Source organism: Alligator mississippiensis, chromosome 3, assembly GCF_030867095.1.
Source record: "Alligator mississippiensis isolate rAllMis1 chromosome 3, rAllMis1, whole genome shotgun sequence".
Classification (NCBI taxonomy): Eukaryota; Metazoa; Chordata; order Crocodylia; family Alligatoridae; genus Alligator; species Alligator mississippiensis.
In genome coordinates this window covers 175,302,108-175,324,888 of record NC_081826.1, presented here as the reverse complement: position 1 = coordinate 175,324,888, position 22,781 = coordinate 175,302,108, and the positions used below count along the sequence as shown (strand labels likewise).

Sequence of the window (22,781 nt, the reverse complement as noted above, 5' to 3'; positions counted from 1 at the left end):
AAAATTATGAGCCATGCTATGTCACCAAGCATTAGATACCCTCACTGATCTCTGGGCAGAGCTTTGCTTAAAAGTTGGGGGTAAAATACAAGCCTCAACTCAGAGCTATGAGTACTTGCTTTTTCAAGCTGGAAGCATCAAGAATTGGCATATCAGCAGGACTTAAAGGTAATAGTGTATTTCAAGTAGAAGTACCATGTGGTGGAAAGCTATGGGAACTTCATATCAGGTAATCTGTCCCACATATCACTTGCCTGCTGGACTACTTGTGCTGCTTTAATTGCATTGTGATGTAACTCACTCTAATACTAAAAGTTATTTTTCTTCCTACAATAACAAATAAATAAACTGAGTGAAATTCCCCTCCTTGTAGAGAAAAAGCACAGGGGCTTTGCATCATTCGTGTGAAAACCATAATTCACCTGAGAAGGTTTACATGTTGATATAGGTGAATTGGACTTATGGTCAAGTCCATCTCCCTTCTCTGTATCCATGGATGTGGTTCAGGCAATAGAACCATTGCTTGATTTGTGTTTTGTAAAGGTGTTTCTAGCTGTACTGTTTGCCAGTGCAGATGCCAAGTGTGTGCGCACAGATGAGCTTTTCTACATGTAAAACCATAGATGTAAAATGTTGCCAGCACAGTTTTTAAGACTTAGCTGCAGCCCTTTTGAAAGTGGAGTTTTATTTGCATTAGCTAGGGAGACAGGATATGACCCACAGATGGAACTGAATTGGAACACTGGACCTGAAACCCATCAAATGTTGCATCTAAAGGCTGAACCAGATACCATATCCTTTGTCTAGATATGACACAAGATGGCATTGACAGACAGAAGAAAATGTAATGTCAAGACCGGAATGAAAAATAAAGCTGTAAGCTCTCTTGGTTGGTGTAAGTATCCATTTTGCTTATGAGTTTTCTATGTTTTCAGTGTAAACACTGACACACAAAAATAGGAACAGTTTCAAAGTTGAAGCCAAAGGCTTAGAGGAAAGTTGTATAGAGGAAAGCTGTACTTCTGTAAGTTTAGATGTAAATTTAAGCAACCATAGTTATGCCAATAGTAGCCTCTCTTGTAGCTTTCACTTATGTCATTTCTGAAGAGGTTCAAGCTAAAGTGAATAAAGCCATTTTTAGTCTGGAATAAAGTGTCCTCAGACAGAGCTATATCGATTTACATTTGTACTGGGATCACTGAAAATCACATTCTCTTGTAGACAAATCCATAGGGAGACCAAGTTGGTGTATGCTTAGTGTGCCAGATGAAAATACACATTGTATCACTTTATAATTCCTTAAAATTCACATAGATGTACAGATTTGGTTATTTGGAATGTATTTTAGTAATAGAAGAACATGCATTCATTTACCTAGCAGACATTAAAAGCTGATTAACTTTCACACGTTCCCATGAGGTAATTTTCTACCCCAGATGCATATTTTGTGCAGTATCTTAAAGTTAATTAATTCTACAATAAATATCTTTAAAAATCTGGTTTTAACTTTTTAGAAAAATCCAGTTTAGGCTTCTAAATTACTAAGGATATATTAGAAATTTGACTTTAGAACTTTGGTTTTGCCCATATTATGTGGAAATTGAATTTCAGTGTCAAATTACACCATAAATCTAACATCCCCATTTTTCCAGTGTATTTTAAGGCTTGATCCATTCAAGCTTGTATTATTTTATCCAATGAAATCAGAAGACATTGGATCAGGCCCTAAATCTGGCAATAACCAAGGTCCCTGAAACTGTACTTTTTAATTCCAACAAGGTGACACTTGAAATGATTATCTGGAGTACCTCTGACTTCATATTTTGTTCAGAAGAGTTTTCACAGTCTTAAACTTGGCCAGGAGAGGCAGATTTATTATAACATTTCCTTTATAGTTTCTTTTTTCTCCAGAACAGTAACAACCTGGCTGCTTATTTTATTTTCCATTTAAAAGTCCACGTGTATAACTCATCATGTAAATAATTCTAATGATCTTGGAATTTTAGAAACAAGGTAAGAGGGTACATTCACATGTACACTTATGTCTTTGTACAGCTGAATCAAAGCCCCATGTAATGAGGTCATGGATGCAATGTCCAAATGATTTACATTGGCTGGAAAATAACATCCAATAATTTTTTTATAGTGGCTGAAAATATTACATCAGTTTTCTGTATTGTCGATGCACTGTCTCATTTGTATACTGCTACTCAGAATGCTCTTGTAGCATTCTCCTGCTTTCAGAAAAATGCTTTGATCAAAACCTGTGGGCCTAAGCTCAAATATTTGGAGAGACATAGATGGTACACTGAGTTCCTTTCCCTTTGTCTTTGCAAAGCAAACCATGCTCTAGAATGCATTTACTTCAAGAAGAACACTGAAAACCTAGCAGCGCTTGCTGGACAAGCAATCAACCATATTTGTTTTGGTTTCATACAAATTTATTAAATGCTAAAGATTGAAATCACTTGATTTTGATAAATGACTAATGAAGTTCTACAAAAGTGAATTAAATCTGTTGTTTTAAGAAGGAAGTTTAATTTCATTTCTTTTAAGCCAGACTGATTTCTGACGTGAAGGTTTCCTGGCATGGCTCCTCTCAAGATCTGTTTTCTGGGATTTTGATTGTCACATGAGTGGAATGTATTCAACAGATGAATTTTCTTCCAGACTATGCTGTAAATCTGTAAACTGCTGGAATGGTAAGTATCAGAGGGCAGGGGTGACTGGTGCCTCCTGAGTCTGGGCAGGTCACAATTTGTGGGTGGGCCCAGGGGTGGGCTGAAAGCCCCATATCCGCTCCTATACTTCTGTGCCATGGCTTAAAGCTCCCCTCTCCCCCCCGTGAACACGTGACCTGGGGGCAAAAAACCTGCTCCGTCCTGAATGGTGCTGAGTTAGGGGCCAATCTCGGGGGGGGGGGGCAGCATGTGCCCCCCCCCCCCGACTTCCTCCCTACCAGTTACCTGTATTGGAGGGGCACAGCACATATGCGTGGCTTGGGAACTTATGAGTATATGTTGTGAGCTGATGCCTCTCAGTCTTAAATGATTTGGCCTTTTCACAAAAGTGACTCTTGCATTTATATATTTTTTACAGGTTATCTCATCTCTGTTCTGCCCATTTTGCTCTACAAGGAAGCTGGCTGCACCATTGAAGAGAGGCTGGGAAGACCCCCTGAGTCACCAGACACAGGTAAGTAGTTAACGCTTGGGGATTTACAATCTTGCCAATTTCTTCTCTGCTATTTTTGAGTCTCTCTATATCTCTTTATGTTCTGTTATTTTAGTTTAGGCTTTATTGTTTAAAGGTGATAGCATCTCATGAGCTGTTGAATTAGGAGTTTCTTTGCTTTTCTTTGTGGATAAAGTTTGCAGATGACATCAAGCTGTGAGGAGTAGTAGATATGCTGGAGGGTAGGCTAGGATTCAGAGTGACCTAGACAAATTGGAGGGTTGGGCCAAAAGGAATCTCATGAGGTTCAATGAGGACAAGGGCAAAGTCCTGCACTTAGGATGGAACAAATCCATGTATCGGTACAGGCTGGGGGCTGACTGGCTGGAAAGCAGCTCTGCAGAAAAGGACTTGGAGATTACAGTGGACAATAAGCTGAATAAGCGTGCCCTTGTTGCCAAGAAGACTAATAGCATATTGGCCTGCATAGGTAGGTATGTTGCCAGTAGGTCAAGGGAAGTGATTATTCCCCTCTATCCAGCACTGGCGAGGCCACACCTAGAGTACTGTGTTCAGTTTTGGGCACTCTACTACAGAAAGGATATGGACAAATTGGAGAGAGTCCAGCAGAGGGCAACAAAAATGGTGAGTGGGCTGGGGCACATGACTTATGAGGGAAGACTGAGGGAACTGGGCTTATTTAGTATAGAGAAGAGGAGACTAAGAAGGGAATTTAATAGCAGCCTTCAACTACCTGAAGGGGGGCTCAAAAGAGGATGGAGCTAGACTGTTCTCAGTGGTGGCAGATGACAGAACAAGGAGCCATGGTCTGTAGCAAGGGAAGTTTAGGTTGGATATTAAGAAAAACTTTCTCACTAGGTGGGTAGTAAAACATTGGAACAGGTTACCCAGAGAGGTGATGGAAGCTCCGTCCTTTAAGGTTTTTAAGACCCGGCTAGACAAATCGTTGGCTGGGATGATGTAGTTGGGGATGGTCCTGCTTTGAGCAGGGGGTTGGACTAGATGACCTCCTGAGGTCTCTTCCAAACCTAACTTTCAGTGATTCTATAATTCTCTTTTTGGTTACAGTAATACAGCTTGAGATTATCTCTACAGAAAGCAGTGGAGAAATGCCAAAGTAAAGCTTCAGTGAGTGACAGGAAAATCAGATCTACGACTAAACCTGAAAGATACACTCAGGGCATGTCTACACTGTCAAAAGCCCATGCAAAGGAGTGTTGTGGAGAAACATAGCACACTGGCTCCATGTGGCCAAAATGGGACCTCTAAGTGCAATTTACCTGGTCCTGAGAGTGAGTTTATCTGCATGCAGTGGGTGCTGCCACAAGGGACAACATGACATCTATTTGGAGTGCTATATACACAGACAGAAGGCATGGAATGCTTCACTGTAGTGCTCTTACTGGCAGGGCTGGCCCATCCATGCCTGAGAAAGCTGCGGCCTCAGGGGACCCTGCATCCAAGGGGCCCCATGCAGCCAGCATCCTCCCTAACTGGGATGAAAGCTGCAGTTTTAAATTCTGCCTCCATTTTTGGCACCAAGTTTAAAACTGTGTCTTTTACATTTGCTTCCCTGGTAGCTGGAAGCAGGATCCCTACTCCACCAATGGGCCTGGGGGAGGGAGGCAGGGCAGAGGTCTTGCCTGAAGAGCTGCACCTGTGGGCCAGGTGGTGCCTCTCCTGTGGGGGAGGGGAGAGCCCTGCCTTATCTGCTCACTGCTGGGCCCAGCCCAGCCTGACCCCTGCATCTGTGGGGCTGCTTGGGGCAGTCGGGCAGCTGCTCCCTGCATGTGAGTGTGACGGTTGGTGGAGTGAGACTGAACTGCGGGCGGCTGCAGGGGGATGGGGCGGAGAGAGGGCAGAGGGCTGTCTCTGGTGTGTGTGTGTGTGTGTGTGTGTGATTATCTTTTATTAGATCAACTAAATAGTTAGAAACATTTTTCTTAGCAAGCTTTTGGGCTTAAAAGCCCTTGGTCAGGCTGGGGAAGCATCGCAGTTGGTATGTGCTCTTCCTGGATGGAGTGAATAGTAAAGAAGCCAGAGGCTGGGCTGCAGCAAGAAGGGCAGTCCATGGAGATGTAAATTGAGGAGCCAGTGGGTGAGAGGCAGGCTAGGAGTGGGGGAGAAGGGGGATGAATGTAGCAGGGAAAAGTGGAGAGGTACCTGGGGAGTCAGATGTCAGGCAGCTTATAGTTTGTCATAAATCCAATGTCTGTTTAGTCCAGGGATGTACTTAGTAGACATGTCTTTGAGAGTTGTTCTGAGTTGCTCTTTGGTATACAGATTAGGTAAAATTCCTTCCCTGGAGGTGTCAGATGGCAGGCAGGGAGGTAAAAAATCTTTCTTATTGTTCTGAAATGAAGTTTAAAATCCAAAATTGGCTAAAATTCGGCATCTTCCATGTTTCAGGGATGTACTTGGTAGCTATGTTGGTCTGAGATGAGAAGAAATACAAAAATGTAGAACTTCTGGTTCCAAAATGATACCTTTTATTAAACCAACTGGGAAATCACAAGAAAAAGCTGGACCCAGAGGGACAGATTTCCATCTCCAGCTTCCTCTGTTCAAAAATGAAGCTTATTTCCTACCTATGGGGACTTTTTACCATCTATACTTTTCTCAGAGCCTGATGAAGGGCCTTTAAGCCCAAAAACTTGCAGAAAAGGACAATTATCTTGTGATTTCCCAGTTGGTTTAATAAAAGGTATTATTTTGGAACCAAGAGTTCTAGATTTTTGTATTTCTTCTATGTTTAGTCCGTGATTCTTTGTATCCAGGAGGCCGACGAAGTGAAGTTCATAGGCTTATCTGTGAAAAGTGTTTTGTGAATTCCCTTTGAGGATTTATAGTACGAGATTGGAGAGAGAGTGGTTTTCTTGTGAAAAATGTGCCCCCACTGGTAATTGGGTATTCTGGCCTTTAATAGATTTCCAATGTGCATTCATTCTGGTTCACAGTTGTTGTTTGGTCTCTCCTATGTATTTTCTATCAGGGCATTTGGTGCACTGGATGAGATGTATAACATTTCTGGAGGTGCAGGTGTAATACCCAGGAATGGTGATGGTTCTGTTATGGAGTGTAGTAATTGTGGGGGTGGTGGAGATGTGTTGACAGGTTTTGCATTTCTTTCCATGGCATAGCCTGGATCCAGTTGGTGTGTTTTGGGCCATAGGAAGTTTGTTTCCGGTGATGAGGTTAGTGAGGTTTAGTGCTTGTTTGAAGGCTAGGATGGGTGGATCTGGGAAGGCCTCTTTAAGAATTGGATCTCCTTCTAGTAGGGGTTGCAATTGTTTGAGGATTTTCCATATAGGTTTGAGGGAGGGGTGATATTTCATAACCAGCGGTGTGCGATTCGTGGGGGTTTTCCTTCTGCACTACAGCAATTCTTCACATGGTATCCAGGTGGCTCTTTCAAATGTGCATCTATCTTTCTGGAGGAGCGTCCTTGCTGTGTGAAAGCCTTTTTAAGATTTGAGAGGTAACAATCCTGGGTGTTCTCCTCAGTGCAAATTCAGTGGGATCTGAGGGCTTGGCTGTGTATCACAGGTTTCTTGTTGTGTTTAGGGTGATTTTCTGGTTCTGTGAAGATATGTATGTTGCTCTGCAGGTTTCTTGTATAACGTGGTCTGTATTTTACCATTCTGGATGCTGATCATTGTGTCTAAAAAGGAGGTGTTGGTGCTGGAGTACTCAAAAGATAGTTGAATGGACTGGTGATGATTGCTGAATTTCTGATGGAACTCAATCTGAGATTGCAGGTTTTCAGTCCAAATGATGAAGATGTCATTGATATATCTTAAGCATAGCAAGGGCTTGATGGTGCAGTCTTTGAGGAATTCTTCTTCCAGGTGGCTTATAAAAAAGTTGGCACACTGTGGAGCCATTTTGGTGCCCATAGTTGTGCCCATGGTCTGGAGGAAGTGTTGATTATTAAAAGTGAAATTGTTGTGTGTGAAGGCATATTATTTCAGTAATGTCTTTGGGTCTGTACTCAGAATTGTCATCTTGCTCTTGAAGGTATGAAAGGAAGGCTTGGATGTTGTCCTGGTGTGGGATGTTGGTATATAAGCTGGTAACATCCATGGTGGCTAGGAGGGTGTTGCTGGGAAGGTAGTCTATGTTTTTAAGTTTTCGTAGAAAGTCTGTAGTGTTTTGGATAAAACTCACTCTTTTGGTGACAAGTGGCTTAAGGATTGATTCATGAAACCCAGTGACTCTCACCCACTGACTCCTCAATTTATATTTTCATTGATTGGCTTACATGCAGCCCAACGTCTGGCTTCTGTATTATTCGTTCCATCCAGGAAAAGCACACACCAATGGCAGATGCTTCCTCAGCCTGATCAAGGGTTTTTAAACCTGAAAGCTTACTGGAAAAATGTTTCCAACTATTTAGTTAATCTAATAAAAGATATCAGATTTACCCAAAGAACCTTGTCTGCCAAGTATATGTGTACGTTTGGCCGTAGAGGGGGTGGGGAGCAGGGAGAAGTGGCGGGCATGTGCCCCCCAGACCGGCAGGGTCCACCCAGCCTCCCCTGCCAGCACTAGGAGGGGAAGGGGCCCCTCTGTCCCCTCCACAAAGCCCAGCTTCCATGGGGGGAGGGTGCCTCCACTTTTGTGCTTGCCCAGGGCCCCAGTACACCTTAATCCACCTCTGCACTCAGCACCGCCCCCCGTTTCCCTCCCCCCCCCCCCCCCGGCTACCAATGCCTTCTTTGGGTCAGGGGGCCTTAAAGCTGTGCCTTGCAGGGGGCTCCCCAAAAATCTGGACTGGCCCTGCTTATTAGATCTTTTGATTTGCAGACGTGCCTTGAGGAACACTTCAGAATGCACCTGTCTTGCATTGCAGGTTCTTTGGGCTTAACTCTGAAATCAAAGGTCCCTTATATTCTGACATGTCATCAGCTCTCTTCCAGCTTTTATGTATTCTGCACTGAATTGAGGAGGCTTGTTCTCAGAGTAAGAAATGCCTCACATCTTCTGTCCTAAGGTGGAAGTACCTTTGCCTGTGGTAGAATGAAAGAACCTGACAGTGCTGACAACCGCAATGTTCTGCTTCCAGATTCACACAAGTGATACAATTTGTACTTGCTGTATGTCAAAATTGTCCCACCTGTATGCTAATACTTACTAATTACCCAATTACTTTATTATGGGATACTATTAAAAAAAGTGCCTTAGGGTTTTCTGCAAACCCCAATTTGAAGTTGATTAATTACTTGATTTAAATTTATTTACTAAATGAAATATTTCACTGACATGTCTTGGATATCATATAATTTACTTTAGTACAGCTCTAAAATGAGACCATTATGTAGTTAATAATATGTTTGCCAGCCCTAAAAGTATTTTGTTAAACTTGGTATCAATAAAATTTATCTAAGGTTTTACGGATTACTTACTGATTGTAGTTCAAGTGGATGCCAGCTATAAGACATCATCTTCTTTGACTTATCTAAGGCATGTTAAGGGATAGAGCTAATTCCTGATATCTTCATTCATATAAGTAGTCTTTGTACTCAAGCGAGTATCCCCACTGGATAAAATTTTTGTCCCGTTAAAAGAAAAGAAAAGAAAAGAAAAGAAAAGAAAAGAAAAAACTCCTATGGACTTGAATAGTAACAGAATTTTACCCAGGGAATTCAACTGGATGGTGAGTAAAGGCTAGTTATTAGTTAAAACTTATTTGCCGGTAGCACTTGAATAGGAGGACTTAAGGCTTGATTCTGTTAGATATGGAGCATTAGAAAGCCCCTTTATAGTTCTGTGGGAATTGGAATTGGGAAGGTGCTAGATTGCTAGATATCTTCAGTGTTGGGAAGACCCATCTTGTTTTGCACAGTGCCTGGTCTGAATGTCACTGAGCCATAAGGGAATGTATGATGCCTTCTTCTGAATAAGCTCTCAGGTGCATATACGGAAAACCCCTCACATTTTTATAGTATCACAAGTGAGTTTAAAAAGCTCTTTGCATACATATGGAGCAGAACTTCTAAGATTTACTTAACCTATGCCAATGTCTGACAATAATGATGGCAATGATGTTTCATTTGTATTGGAATGAGGCTCCTAAGTCAGTGGTGGCCAGCCTTTTTGGCAGGCATGCCACCAATTTGCCCTCCATTCTGCTGGAGTGCCACTCCAGTTCCCTTTCCCTGCCTGATCTGCTGCTCTGCTTTCTGCTCCCTGCCTTATCTATTGCTCTGCTTTCTGCTTCCTTCCCTGTGCTTCCTGCCCAATTTGCTGCTTTGCTTTCTGCCCTATCTGCCACTGGGCTGTCTCACCCCTCCCTAGTCTGCCATCTACCACATGCACAGGCTGCCCATGCCACTTGTGGCACCCATGCTGCCGGTTGGCCATCCCTGAACTAGATGATATTTCAATACAGGAAACACTTACGAAAGCTATAGAGCAGTGGTTCTCAAACATTTTTTTTTGTAGACCACTTGAAAATTGCTGAGGGTCTCAGTGGACCACTTAATCTCCGTTGTCAAAAAAAATAAAACAAGTGCAGGGCCAAGTACAGATATTGATTGTTCTGCAACCTTTCTGCAGACCACCTGAATGGAGCTCATGGACCAGTGGTGGTCTGTGGATCGCAGTTTGAGAACCTCTGATATAGAAAACAGGGAATTCTCTATCTAGGCCCTGTTCCAGGACAATGCTCAAGCATGTACTTTAAGTTAGGCACATGCTGAAACCCATGAGTGATTGGTGCTTCCCAAGTCTGGCAGGGGTGCATCAGATCAGGTGGGGGGGGGGGGTCCCCCAGCAGCCCATCGCCGAGCCAGTGGTGCAGCAGTGAGTTGAAACTGGCGGCACTTTCAGTTTAGCAGCTGGCGCTTCCAGGGGGTACACCCCCTATACGTTTCCAATGCTGAAACCTCTTTGGCTGAATCTAGATGAATGCAGATGTGATGTGGTGCCACAGACCCATCTCTGATGCCACACACTGCACATGCAATCATTCCTATACTGCTGTTTTGCAGTGCGGGCCGGGGGGGGGGGGGGGGGGTGGTTCACCCTGGGAGATCCTGAGGTAAAAAAAATCCATGCCAAAAAAACAACAACAACAAAAAAAGGGAGGCGGCACACGTGGCAGCAGCATGTACTGCCCAAAACAGAGCCTGGACAGCCAGAGCCACACTCTGGCTGCTAGCCAGGCTCCCTGTTGCAGGAGAGCCATGGCTGCAGCTCCCTGAGGCTCCCAGAACAGGCTGCTGGGACCACCACAGTTCCTGTCCCCATCCTTCCCTATCCCACCTGGGGCCAGTATTCTAGAGTGCACGTGGCATGGGCACAAGATGTGCTGCTGCTACTTGTCCCCAGGGAAACACAATCCCACTCATCTGGATGTGGCCTTTGAGTTCAATAGGAGTTAATCTCATACTTAGGAGCTTTCCTGAATAGGGATACTTTGTAGAGCTAGGGCAAGAAGTGGAAGTGAATAAATAACACAAATGTTTTGGATAGATGCTTCATTAATACTAGTGTTTGAACTAAACAAGCTACATTCCTTGTTCTCAGAAGGGAAACATGCAGGTCCTGGAAGAGAGAAGTAAAATGCTGGGAGATTTCCTCAGATCATGGGCTGCTTAAATTAAAGAATAGATGCAAAATGCACCGACTTCAATAGGTACCATTCCATGAACTGCAGTTGATTAAGTTTAGACGGGTATCTGCAATGTCAACAAATATGATGCTCTATCTTACTTCAAAGCCACTAGTCCAGACCATTGGGAGAGTCCCTGAAGAAAACAAACAAACCTTTCTCAATATGATGTTGTTTGCTTTTGGTTCTGTTGCTTCTCTGAAAGTTGGACATTATTAATTTACCTGTGGCCTGAGCAAAAAATATAGTCAGTGAGGTCTGGCTGGGATGCTTCTTCTGACAATCTTCTATTCATTATGTCACATAGCAGGGAGTCTCTGTACACTCATTATTGCACATTGGTCAGCAGAATATAATTGCTTATTGTTGCCTTTAGGATTGGTGTGCACAGTACAATACAGAGGATACTACTAGCTAATACTATGAGCCTTGAGAGATGCTTTCCAGTACCAGACTATCCAATGAGAAAAGGAACATTAAAGTAATTGAGATAATGAATGCCTCGGGTCCTTCTGCTGCTTTCTGTGGCAAAGTAACTGTTATCTTTCTATTTCACCACTTTGGATTTAAAAAAATTTTAAAAATATATTGCTGGATAAATGGCCATTTGATGCAATGGAGCTTTAGTGCTTGGGATGAATGCATTGTCAGCTACTGTATTGGGTGTGTAGCATAAAGTGGGGTTTAAATATCACATGCAGCAAGTAGGAGAGCAATTAGAGACCTTTAAAAGATCTGTAAAAACCCAAGAGAAATGTTTAAGCGAGTTGTCTTTTTCCTATAGATAACCAGGAGCAAAACTGCTAGTTTGGTCATACTGCTCTACATTGAAAAGAAGCTACTGCTCTACAATGTAATTTCTTTCCCATTGCAGCAGAATCTAGAAGGTCCCAGTTGAAGCTTCTCAGACTGGGAAGTCATGGTAATTGTCTATGGAATGATGGTAGCCTTAAGTAACTGGAAGATTGGGAAAAGAGGGTCCAAGGCTGCAAGAAAGCCAAGGCTCCAGGCACACCAACATCCACACGCATGCTTAACAGTGGTCATTCCATCATTATTTTTGTGGGACTTCCAAGCCTACCTGGACTCTCTGTCCCTTAGGCTCTAATCCCTTTGTCTGAGCCTTGGCCTTCTTCCAATCTTGGCCCCTTTTTTCCTTTCCCTTGGGTCCTTAGCCCTGGTACAGCATGTCAGGCTTTGGCTCCCTGGCCCTAGCTCCACTGTGTCCCTGCCCTATGCAGGACTTAACACAGAGCATCCTCTTGGCACTCTGCTGTATAGCCTCCAACACTCCCCCATAACCCAGTCCTCCAGTTACTTAAACACAAAATAAAAATGCAGCTCAAAAGAAAATTAACTATGTAATACAAGAAGACCAGCACAGCTCCTTCCTTTTGCCTGATTAGGGCCAGGCTGAGCCTCTAGCCCTGGTCTCAAACTCATATGGCCCTTTCCCCTGCCTCCCCTTCCAGTCATCTGATTTAGCCCCATGGGTAACAGGGCCCATGTGATGCTACTCATCTTTAATCAGTGGCCCCACCTGTCCCTTGCCTGCAGGCAAGGTCCCTTCCAAGTTGTTTGCCCCTCTACTTAAAGTATTCTGCAGCCTGTAGCCTCTTTTCCTATAAGCTACCATTTCCCAGCCTGCCTACTATAACACTGCTCCTGCTACAGGTGTGCAAAGGTAATATATGTCACCTTTTTTCTTCATTTGAGTCTTACCCAGAGTCAATGAGCCCTGACATAATTCAGAGCAACTCTTGCTTACCCATTACCAGATGTATTTTGCCATTTCAAATTTTCAGAAACATTTTATTGTAAAATGCTAATGTTAACTTGTTTCAGTCCATACATGCATCTTTCATTATTGGAGGTCTCAAAGGGTTGGAGATATTCCAAGCTATAGACACTGAGAGGGTTGTAATGGGTATTTATCAGATTTCCATTGTTGGAGGGTATTTCAGATTTCCATCTCAAGACTTGAGCTAGAATCCAGCTTTGTGGTTAGTACATTCCACTCAGTTAGGCCCAAATGCATCAAGAGGAGGAGAAACTCCCTTGGAATGAAGACAGGGGTTGTCCGCATACCTCTATTTCTTGGGTGCAGCTTGTATATCTGGTCATAGTCCTGCAAAAGTTGTGAAAATGGAGGCTGTCTGGCTTTGAGATTTGATAGGTCTAGAAAGTCTGGCTGTATTATACCACTTCAGTATTATATACAGTACCCTATTTCCTCTTCCCTCCCTCTCTTCTGGCAAAACAGTTCTGCCAGGGACCAACTACTTTTTCTATCGTGCATGAATGGAACTCAGTATCTAATACTGCAATTTTCCATGACAGGTTATTATTTACATACCACAATGAGAGTACAACTGACTACAAAGAAATGTCTACATAGCAAAGGAATAATTAGGAAACTTACTTAAATTGAATTGACTGAAAAACAACACTACACTGATTGCCTGAAATTGAACAATGCATTTGCAGTGTGGTTTTAGGTTTGATACATATCTTGACCAGCAGGTGGAGTTGTAATGTAAGATATACTACCAGGCTCTAGCAAAGTAGAAAGGAAAGTTTGCCTCCTTAAGAGCTCCAAGTCTTTCCACATTTGTGTTCCTAATTAACATTAAATACCATATGTGTATATATAGTACAGACACCTGGTTTAGGGAATACCTTGCATTTAGAGAGAGTTCACTCCTTATTTCCTAGGTTCATACTGCATTTTCTCCAACTTAAAAATAAAACAACCCCCCTCTCCCCCCCCCCCCCCCCCCGTCCCCCCCCGTCCCCAACACAAATGGACCAAAGCTTTTTGTGGGTAATATCTTTTATTGGACCAAATGCATGTTTGGGATAAACTTAGGTAAGCTTTTGAATGCAATAGATTCTTTTTTAGGTCTGAGGAAAAAGCAGGCACAGCTAGAGCTAAAAAATATTCTGCAGAGTTGTGAAATAGGAGGAGAGAGATTCTGAGTAGTAGCTAACAGATAAAAAATTGCTGAAAGGAAAGGATGGCTTGATTTAGAAGAACATCAAGATCATTAAAAATGGAAGAGAGATGTTAACATGTGTGAAGTGAAGAGAGATTAGCAGGATTTAGGTAGCTTAAAATGAGCAATGAAATCAATGTCTTGTGCTCAGTTCTTGGTTCTTAGTATCCAGTTACCTCGTAAGTTTTTGTTTCCAGGCTCACCTTTTGAAGGTATTCTGTTAATTTCCCTTGATCACAAGAATAGCGAGATCAGAAAGTGAGTGCATGTTCTGTGAAAAGTGCTCATCTGTCTCTGTCCTTAAATGTTTTTTACTCTGATGGTTCATTCGGGTGTGTAGCTTTAGTCTAGTTTCACCTACGTAGTTTCCATGAGAGCATCTGGTGCATTGGATGAGATGTACCACCTTCTGGGATGGACCTGTGTACTATCTGCATATTCTAATGAGTTCCTGTTGAGGGGGTGTTGATCATTGTAACAGTGGTGGTGTTGACATGTCTCTTGCATATATCCAAGACCATTATGGCTACAACATCTCTCCTATGCTGTGCAGATGAACCAAAAAAATCCCTGCGGTTCACTTCCTAGCTTTTACTTATAACACCTTTCCTAATGGTGGAGAGGGGATACGATGGGACCTGGAAGAATTAAATACATTTTACTTCCAGCCCTGGAGTTCCCAGTGTCTCTGCAGGGCGGCTTGTTCCTCGGTAGTGATTTGCTGGCCACCTCTTCCCTGGCAGCTCCATTTTTTCAGGAGCTGTGATTCCACAGGCTGTCTCACCCTTTGGTTCTACAACAAGAGAAAAGTAGAACCTGCAGCAGTTAATGGATAGATAACCACCTGGATATCTGTAGCAACAGAAGAGAGTGCATGATATTTTTCCCATGTTTTAATAGATTATGTCCTCTACAGTAGTATCTGAGCTGACCCTAATAGCTTCAATGGAGTTGTAGTGTATAATCTAGCCCCAAATTAGATTGTCTCAAAAATCCTTGATCACGGGCCCCAGACTGTGAAACTCAGTATGTTGACTTGAAATTCTTTTGGTTTGTATTACCGGGGGGGGGGGGGGGGGAATTTGCCTCTTACTGCTACCTGTTACTTCTAAGACTCTCCAAAGTAAATTGCAGTTTAAGTTCTGGGAAGATGTGTAAATATTGAGCATCTCTGGCTTTTACCTGCAAGTCCAAACATCCTTATGGAATACTAGGGCAGGTCTTTCAAATAGCATCTGTCACAGCAGACAATAGAAATCAGACTAATTTACAATGCACAGGGAAAGAGAAGCTTATTGTAGCTTGTGCAGCTGCTGTGGTTTCTTAAAATTCACTTCAGTGTCATCTTTAACCACAGACTTATACACTTGGATGCCTACTTTTAGCATACCTACCTGTCTATTTGAAAACTTAAATATGGAATTAGGTGTGTTTAAATTAGATATAGAAGTTTGAAAATCAGTTCCCTCCCCTGGCTCCCTGAACCAGTCATGGATGGGCTTTGGGCCCCCACTGTTCAATATCTTTATCGGCAACTTGGACGAGGGGGTGAAAAGCACCTTGTTCAAGTTCGCAGATGACACTAAGATGTGGGGAGAAGTGAGCATGCTAGAAGAGAGGGACAGGCTACAACTAGATCTGGACAGGTTACAGAGGTGGGCAGATGAAAATAGGATGGGTTTCAACACTGACAAGTGCAAGGTACTGCACCTGGGGAGGAAGAACCAGCAGCATACCTACAGGCTGGGGAACTCCCTTCTTGTCAGCACAAAGGTAGAAAAGGATCTTGGAGTCACTATTGATTCCAAGATGAACATGGCCGCCAATGTGGGGACGCAGTCAGGAAGGCTAACCACACCTTGTCATATATCCATAGATGCATCACGAGCAGGTCCAAGGTAGTTATCCTACCCCCCTATGCGACACTGGTCAGGCTGCAGTTGGAGTACTGCATCCAATTCTGGGCGCCACACTTCTGGAGGGATATGGACAGTATTGAGAGGGTCCAGATAAGGGCCACTCACATGATCAGGGGGCAACAGGGTAGGCCTTATGAGGAGAGACTACGGGACCTGAACCTGTTCAGCCTACACAAAAGAAGGCTGAGAGTGGATCTGGTGGCCACTTATAAACTTGCCAAGGGGGACCAACAGGCAATGGGAGAGTCCCTATTTCCCTGAGCACTACTGGGAGTTACAAGGAATAACGGCCATGAGCTGACTGAGAGTAGGTTCAGGCTAGAAATCAGGAGGCACTGTTTCACAGTCAGGATGGCTAGGAGCTGGAACCAACTTCCTAGGGAAGTGGTGTTCACCCCTACCCTGGGGATCTTCAAGAGGAGGCTAGACAATCACCTAGCCAGGGTCGTTTGACCTCGGCATTCTTTCCTGCCCATGGCAGGGGGTTGGACTTGATGACCTGCTTAGGTCCCTTCCGACCCTACCAACTATGAAGCGATGAATTGCTGAAGCCCCGTATAGAAAATATAAGTGAAATAACAGGAATGAAGGCTTGATAACTAGAAGGGAAAATAACCCCTGATGTTAATGGCTGGTCAGAAGGATCGGAGAGGATATAGGCATCTGATTTGGACCTGGGCATATATAAATTTGTGCTCCTTTTCTTTGCTTAATATAAAGCAAAATCTTCATAGATTTTATAGATATTAGGGGCTGGGAAGGACATTGTAAGGTCATCAAGTCCAACCTCCCTGTCAGAGGCGGGAAGTCTGCAGGGAGCAGATGATCCCAGCAAGATAAACATCCAAATGCCTTTTGAATGAGTCCAAAGTAGGTGCTTGTACCACCACTGCGGGGAGTCTGTTCCAGACCCTGGACACTCAGCCTGTAAAGAAGTTTTTCCTTATATCAAGTCTGAATCAGCCTCCTGGAAGTTTGTGGCTGTTAGATCTAGTTATCCTTTGGGGAGCCCTGGTGAACAACTGTTCTGCTAGATCCTGATGCACCCCCCCTCATATACTTATAGGCAGCCACCAAGTCCCCCCTGAGCCTTCTCTTCACCAGGCTGAAAAGCCCCATGTCCCTCAGTCTCTCCTTGTAAGGCTTGCTTTCTTGGCCTTTGATCATATGGGTAGCTCTCCTTTGGACTTTCTCAAGTTTATCCACATCCCTTCTGAAGTGGGGGGTCCAAAACTGGACACAGTACTCCAGCTGCGGCCTCACTAAGGCTGAGTAAAGCAGGAGGATGATGTCCCTGGTTTGGCTTGAGATGCATCTGTTGATGCATGCCAGAGTTTGGTTTGCTCTGCTAACCACAGCATCGCACTGGGGGCTCATGTTCATCTTGTGGTCAATCAAGACCCCCAAGTCCCTTTTGGTCATGGTGCTAGCAAGTGTAGCGCCCCCAAGCCTATAACTATGATGATGATTTTTTCACCCAAGGTAGAGTACCCTGCATTTCTCTACTTTGAATGCCATCAGGTTTTGGCTCACCCACTTTGCAAGTGTGTCCAGGTCAGCCTGTATCCCTAGCCTGTCCTCCAGAGTGACTGCCTTCCCTCATAGTTTTGTGTTATCTGTGAACTTTGCCAGTCTGCATCTGACATCTGAATCCAGGCCATTAATGAAGATATGGAACAGTACCGGCTGGAGCACTGAGCCCTGAGGGACTCTACTGGTAATCTTGTACTAGGTTGATTTGTTCCCATCAGCTAGTACCCTTTGGGTCCGGCTCTGGAACCAGTTCCCCAGCCATCAGACCATGAGATGGTCGAGGCCACAATTCCCCAGCTTGGTTGTGAGGACGTCATGGGAGACCAAGTCAAAGGCCTTCTTGAAGTCCAGATAAATGACATCAACCTTGTCTCTCTTGTCCAGGCAATGCGTCACCTGGTCATAGAAGGACATGAGGTTGGTCAGGCAAGACCTTCCAGTAATAAAACCATGTTGGCTGGCATTCAGTAGGTTGCCTTCCATTAGCCTTTTGCAGATGGATCCCTTGATAATTTTCTCCAAGATCTTTCCAGGGATGGATGTCAGACTGATAGGTCTGTAATTCCCTGGATCTTCTTTCTTCTTCTTGAAGATTGGGACCACATTGGCTCTTTTCCAGTCTTCCAGTACATCACTCAAGCACCACGAGCTTTCAAATATCTTGGCTATAGGGCATGCTATGATGTCCGCCAACTCTTTTAAGACTCTGGGGTGTAATCCATCCACACCTGTGGATTTATGGATGTCAAGTCTCTTGAGGTGTTCTCTCACTTGATCTATGTCAATGGTGGGCTCATCTCCTGAGCCCTGGTTGCTTTGCATCTTGTCTGACAAAGTGACCCCCTTGGGTCGTGCTGTCAGACTTATAATAAGAAAACTCATTATGAATCGCTGTTGTGGGTTGATGCATGCAAGTAAATGCAGACAGTTTGGATAATTGATTGCAAAATTCACTTTCTTCATTTGAGAAGTGTAGATTTTAAATCTAAAATGTTCATGATAACATATTCTAAAGTACAAGTCTTAGTAGTTTAAGACTTCATTGCAGCACTGTGTCATTCAATCTTTGCCAAGAAAAAGGGATAGACCATAATTTTCTACCAGAATTAGTGAAGTATGAATTAGTGGGTTTATTTTATGGTTTTCTATAACACATCTGCTGAACCCTGCATGCCTGTCAATTCTGGAATAACAGTCCTACTAGTGTCCATGTTTCTGGAAACTCCGTGTATAAGCCTACTCAATCAAATAGATTAGCAGCAGTGGAAAAGAAGCAGATCAAATACATAGCAGACATCTGACATATTTGAAAATAGATTTTTCTATGGCTATAATACTGCTACACTCAGTAATATAAACTCAACACCAGAAGTCACACACTCCAATGCAGATGTTTCTTTAAAGACCTCTAAAGCACCAAGAAATCATAATTTCAATTTCATATGTGTCCATCTTAAGAAGTACATGCTATTCTCAAAGAAGGAACATCATACACTAGAACCCATGTTAGCCATAGGAAAGAAAACAGGAGCAATTCAAACCGACTGAGTTCAATTACCATTGGAATCAAAAAGTGTCTCTCCTTTGGCCACAACCTTGCTTTTCAGGGTGCCTTATGCAGAGGAATAGCATTGACCACTTAAGTCTTGTAAGAGTTGCTTAGGTCTTGTGCTGCCCCTCTCCACGTGGGTGACTTGCCCCCAGTATGAAAAAGGATTTCTTGAAGAAGTAAGAATTTTAGGATTGGCTTTAGCTGCACTCCATCTTTCCTCAAGTTTCTTACTTCCAAAAACCTCCCAGTACTGGAGTTCTCTGTCAAATAAATGCACTTTAAACATGGAAATATTGATTGCTTTTATGCCATGTTTAAGTTGACTATTCTTGGCTGCACTTACTGAAAAATGAGTCATTTCTAACACTACAACTAACTATGGTTATTAATATTAATTAAATGTGGTTTGCTGACAAGAAGTATCTCATTTTCAGGAGAATCTGGCAGACTTTTAAAACGTTAAAGCATATCAACACATTTCAAATAGTTCAGCCAAAATTGTAAGGAATTTACTGGTACAAAAATATATCCCTATTGTATACGTTCAGTGTAATTATCATAGCAGTTTTATTTTTAATGCTTCATATGCAGTTTTCAATTACTCATTTAAGAAATGGGCATTAAAAGCTTGTGTATCTCTAGTTGCGTATGTATAATGTACGCATGCACTCATGTATAATATACACATGCACATAGAGGACCTGATTTCTCTCTCTACTTTCTCCTAAGCCCCTGATCTAATGCCCACTGAAGACAATGGTAAGAATCCCCATTGTTTCCAGTGAGTTTTGGATTAGGTTCTAGAGGGATGATTTTGTATTCTCTCTGTTAATGTGAGTTTAGCCATTACTTCAGGGGGTATAGGATCAGGCTCTCTTACATGCCTGAAAGGAGAATCACACTGACCAAGTATGGTATTGTGTATGGGAGCAATTTTGTAAATATGTATGTAGGTGACTACAGTTACACAAGTCCATGGACAAACCTATGTAAGAAAGTTACATGTAGAATTAGACCCTGATACTACAAACGAAATAAAACATGCACATTTAACAATTACATTGGCATTAATAATTCATAAGGAATAATTTATTTATCACACTTCACAATTTTCCTTTTGGTTTCAAATTGAAATGGCTCACACAAGGTGGACATTTATTAAATATATGAATTATTTAGAATTATTTGCTAACTCATTCTAGATCTCTGGCACGTTTCTGAACAGTCTCTTCAGAGGTTTTGACCTTATCAGCATGTTCCTGGTTTGGTGACTGCAACTCTTAGAAGTATTCTGGTATGAATACTTATGATTATACATTCAAAATCAACTTTTTACAAGGATTGCTTAAAAAGGCATTAGATATAATAGACTAGCTGGAATTTTTTAATTCAGAGAGAGTTGCAAACTTAACTCCCAGTAGCTTCTTTGAGAATCCTAGAGGTATACAACACACGCATACATACATGACTTCAAAATAAAAATATGCTATTATACTTAATTTACTATTCAGTCATCTGTTTTATTGTGGGGGAAGGAGAAACCCCAAGCCCTAAACCCACAGTGGACAGATGCATAATGTATTAAGTCTGCCCTGCCAAAAAGTCAACTTTGTCACAAGTCTGCAGTAAAACTAAATTTAAACTGTGTTATATCAGTAGCTGTTAAATGTGAGTATTCATTTTAGCAGACAGCCTTCCTGTTGAAAACACAGGGCTTTGACAGAAGATAACAAATAGATGGAGTTGTGCAGTGAATGCATGACAGTGTTCTTTCCAGAAGCAACATGATAATTGGGGAAAAAATTAGGAAAGAGTGACTGGAAGAGTGGCTAAAAGTACATAATGTAGCTGCTGTTAAGGTATATAATCATCACTGCAGTTGACATAGTTGTGATATTAGCTAATATTTAGAATGTTGTTTTAAGGAAATGGTGCATCTGTAAAATACAAGTTAAAAATGAGAGAAGTGGTTGTCATTAAAAGCTCATTGCTAATTGGAATTGCCAGCTACTTTTGAGTCTCACCTGTACTGCACCATCTGATCTACCAAGCAGCTCTGGCTAACTATCATTTGGAATGAATGTGTTTCCTTCAAGAAATGCAAAGTTTTATTCTGTTAGCATTCACAGTCAAGAGGACACAAATCTTAAGTCAGAGGTCTGGGATTTTGATCCTTAGACAAGCTTACAGAAGTAAATGGGTGGTTATACTTTGTTTTTTAAATGAAGACCATTTAAAGCATATGGTGGAAACTTCTACAACTATTTTTGACACTACCCATTGAAACACACAAATTATGTTTAAAGAGTTGGTGGGGGGGGGGAATAATTTGGGAAAGTAAACTGGGTTTATGAGGTTTGTTTATGCCAAGAGAGCAAGATTAATATTTATGTTTAGAAGTTAATTAACTACCTTGACTTCAATAAGCCAAGTTGTAGCCTCAAACTTTGATTCATTAACTGCTAACTGAGGAGATTTGTAGCTTGGTTTGTTGCTCAAAATGGTCAGGTTGGTGTTTTGTAGGGCTCTAAGATGCTATCTTAAAACTGAAGCCAAACAGGCTATAACAACATGTTAGGCTGTATGTTAACTGTGTGTCTTAAGCATTATATTATTTATATATAATTATTATAATACACATTATATTAATTAGCAGTTGCAAATGTAGCAATGGTGCAGGGTTCACACATGTTTATATGTGTATATATTATATATACACATCTTGTCTCATTGTTACACTTGAAATTTCTAACTGCTCTAATGCTCAATTATAGCATTAATTCTGTGATCCTTGAGTGAAACTCCCACTGAAGTCAGTGACAGCTTTACTCCATTGATGGACTAATTGGCTACTCATCAGCCACTTCCCTTGCATCTGAAAAACTAATAACAAAGTATGCTCCTTACTGTTTAATGAATGTAGTGCTAGAGTAATAGAGATGGAGACTGAATTGCTGTGTTTGTCTAGTGCATGTACAGGGAAGGCAAGGGGAATGCAGTTTTAATTTTGCAGCAATGCATTTTCACTAGAGAAACTGCATAGTTCAGTCTCAGGGTCTGCTCAGTTTCAGGGGCCTTCTCTCTCCTCTGCCTTGCATCTTTATTATAGCAGTGTGCACTATACTATCACAGTATAATTAAAGATCTGATACAGTTCAGGCTGATAACTTACTGTGTAAAGATTGACTTTTTCTAAGGACTCTAAAATCTGCCATACTTAGATTGACATATTAACTTTGCCTTATGATGGTATGATACAAGGGTCATGAGAGAAAGCTGAACTTGCATATTGGGAGAGGAGCAGGGAATGGATGGCAGCAGGAATGACTGGGGTGGACTTTGGAAGATCTAAGCTTTGTCCTGTCCAGGTTGGAGCCAGGATTGGGAGAAAGAGGTCCAGGCCTTTCTCCTATCCCCTGTATCTGTTGGAGGAGTCTGTGTTTTTGAAGGGTTTGAACCTCTTTCCTTATGCTTGTGGGATAGGGATCTGCCCAACTGTGGTGTCTGAGCTACTTTCAGTACCCCTATGTGTAAGCTATGCTCTGAGAAGAGGCATCCTGAAGGCAACACATATTAAGGGTATGTACAGTCATTCACCACACCTGGTCTATGTTCACACAGCCAGTACCGTAGAAAGGGGAGTGGGGAGTAAGTGGGGTGACTGCCCCAGGCACCGAAGTGAAGGGGCACCAACAGGGCATCCTGGCAGGATGAGCATCCTGCTCATCCTGGGCAGGGCGTGGGACAGAGCTGTGAGCAGCTCATTTGGCGGGGTACGGGGATGGGGGATGGGTGGGTTCTGCCACTGCATGTGCTCCCGGGCAAGCATGAGAGGGCGTGTGCCCACCGGATCTGTGTAGAGGGCAAGAGTGGACTGCTGTTGTGGGCTTTTCTCTGGGTGCCAAACTTTGTTGCTATGGCTCTGCACACAGCTTACCTTAAGCTGCCTAAATGTGGACCAGGAGTGGCAT

The 22,781-nt window shown here is 42.6% G+C and overlaps 1 long non-coding RNA gene across 2 annotated transcripts in view; it reads left to right on the top strand.

The window, feature by feature from the left end:
* The window catches only part of LOC106738239 (uncharacterized), a 43,515-nt gene extending 38,416 nt beyond the window's left edge, over window positions 1-5,099 (top strand). The window contains exons 3-6 of one of the 2 annotated variants that reach the window (XR_001372574.3): window positions 808-895; window positions 2,561-2,702; window positions 3,100-3,195; window positions 4,264-5,099. This is a non-coding gene — a long non-coding RNA (uncharacterized LOC106738239). Of the gene's footprint in view, window positions 1-807; window positions 896-2,556; window positions 2,703-3,099; window positions 3,196-4,263 lie in introns of both variants that reach the window. The other variant, XR_001372573.3, reaches the window with a different exon arrangement.
* Window positions 5,100-22,781: the final 17,682 nt, after the last annotated feature.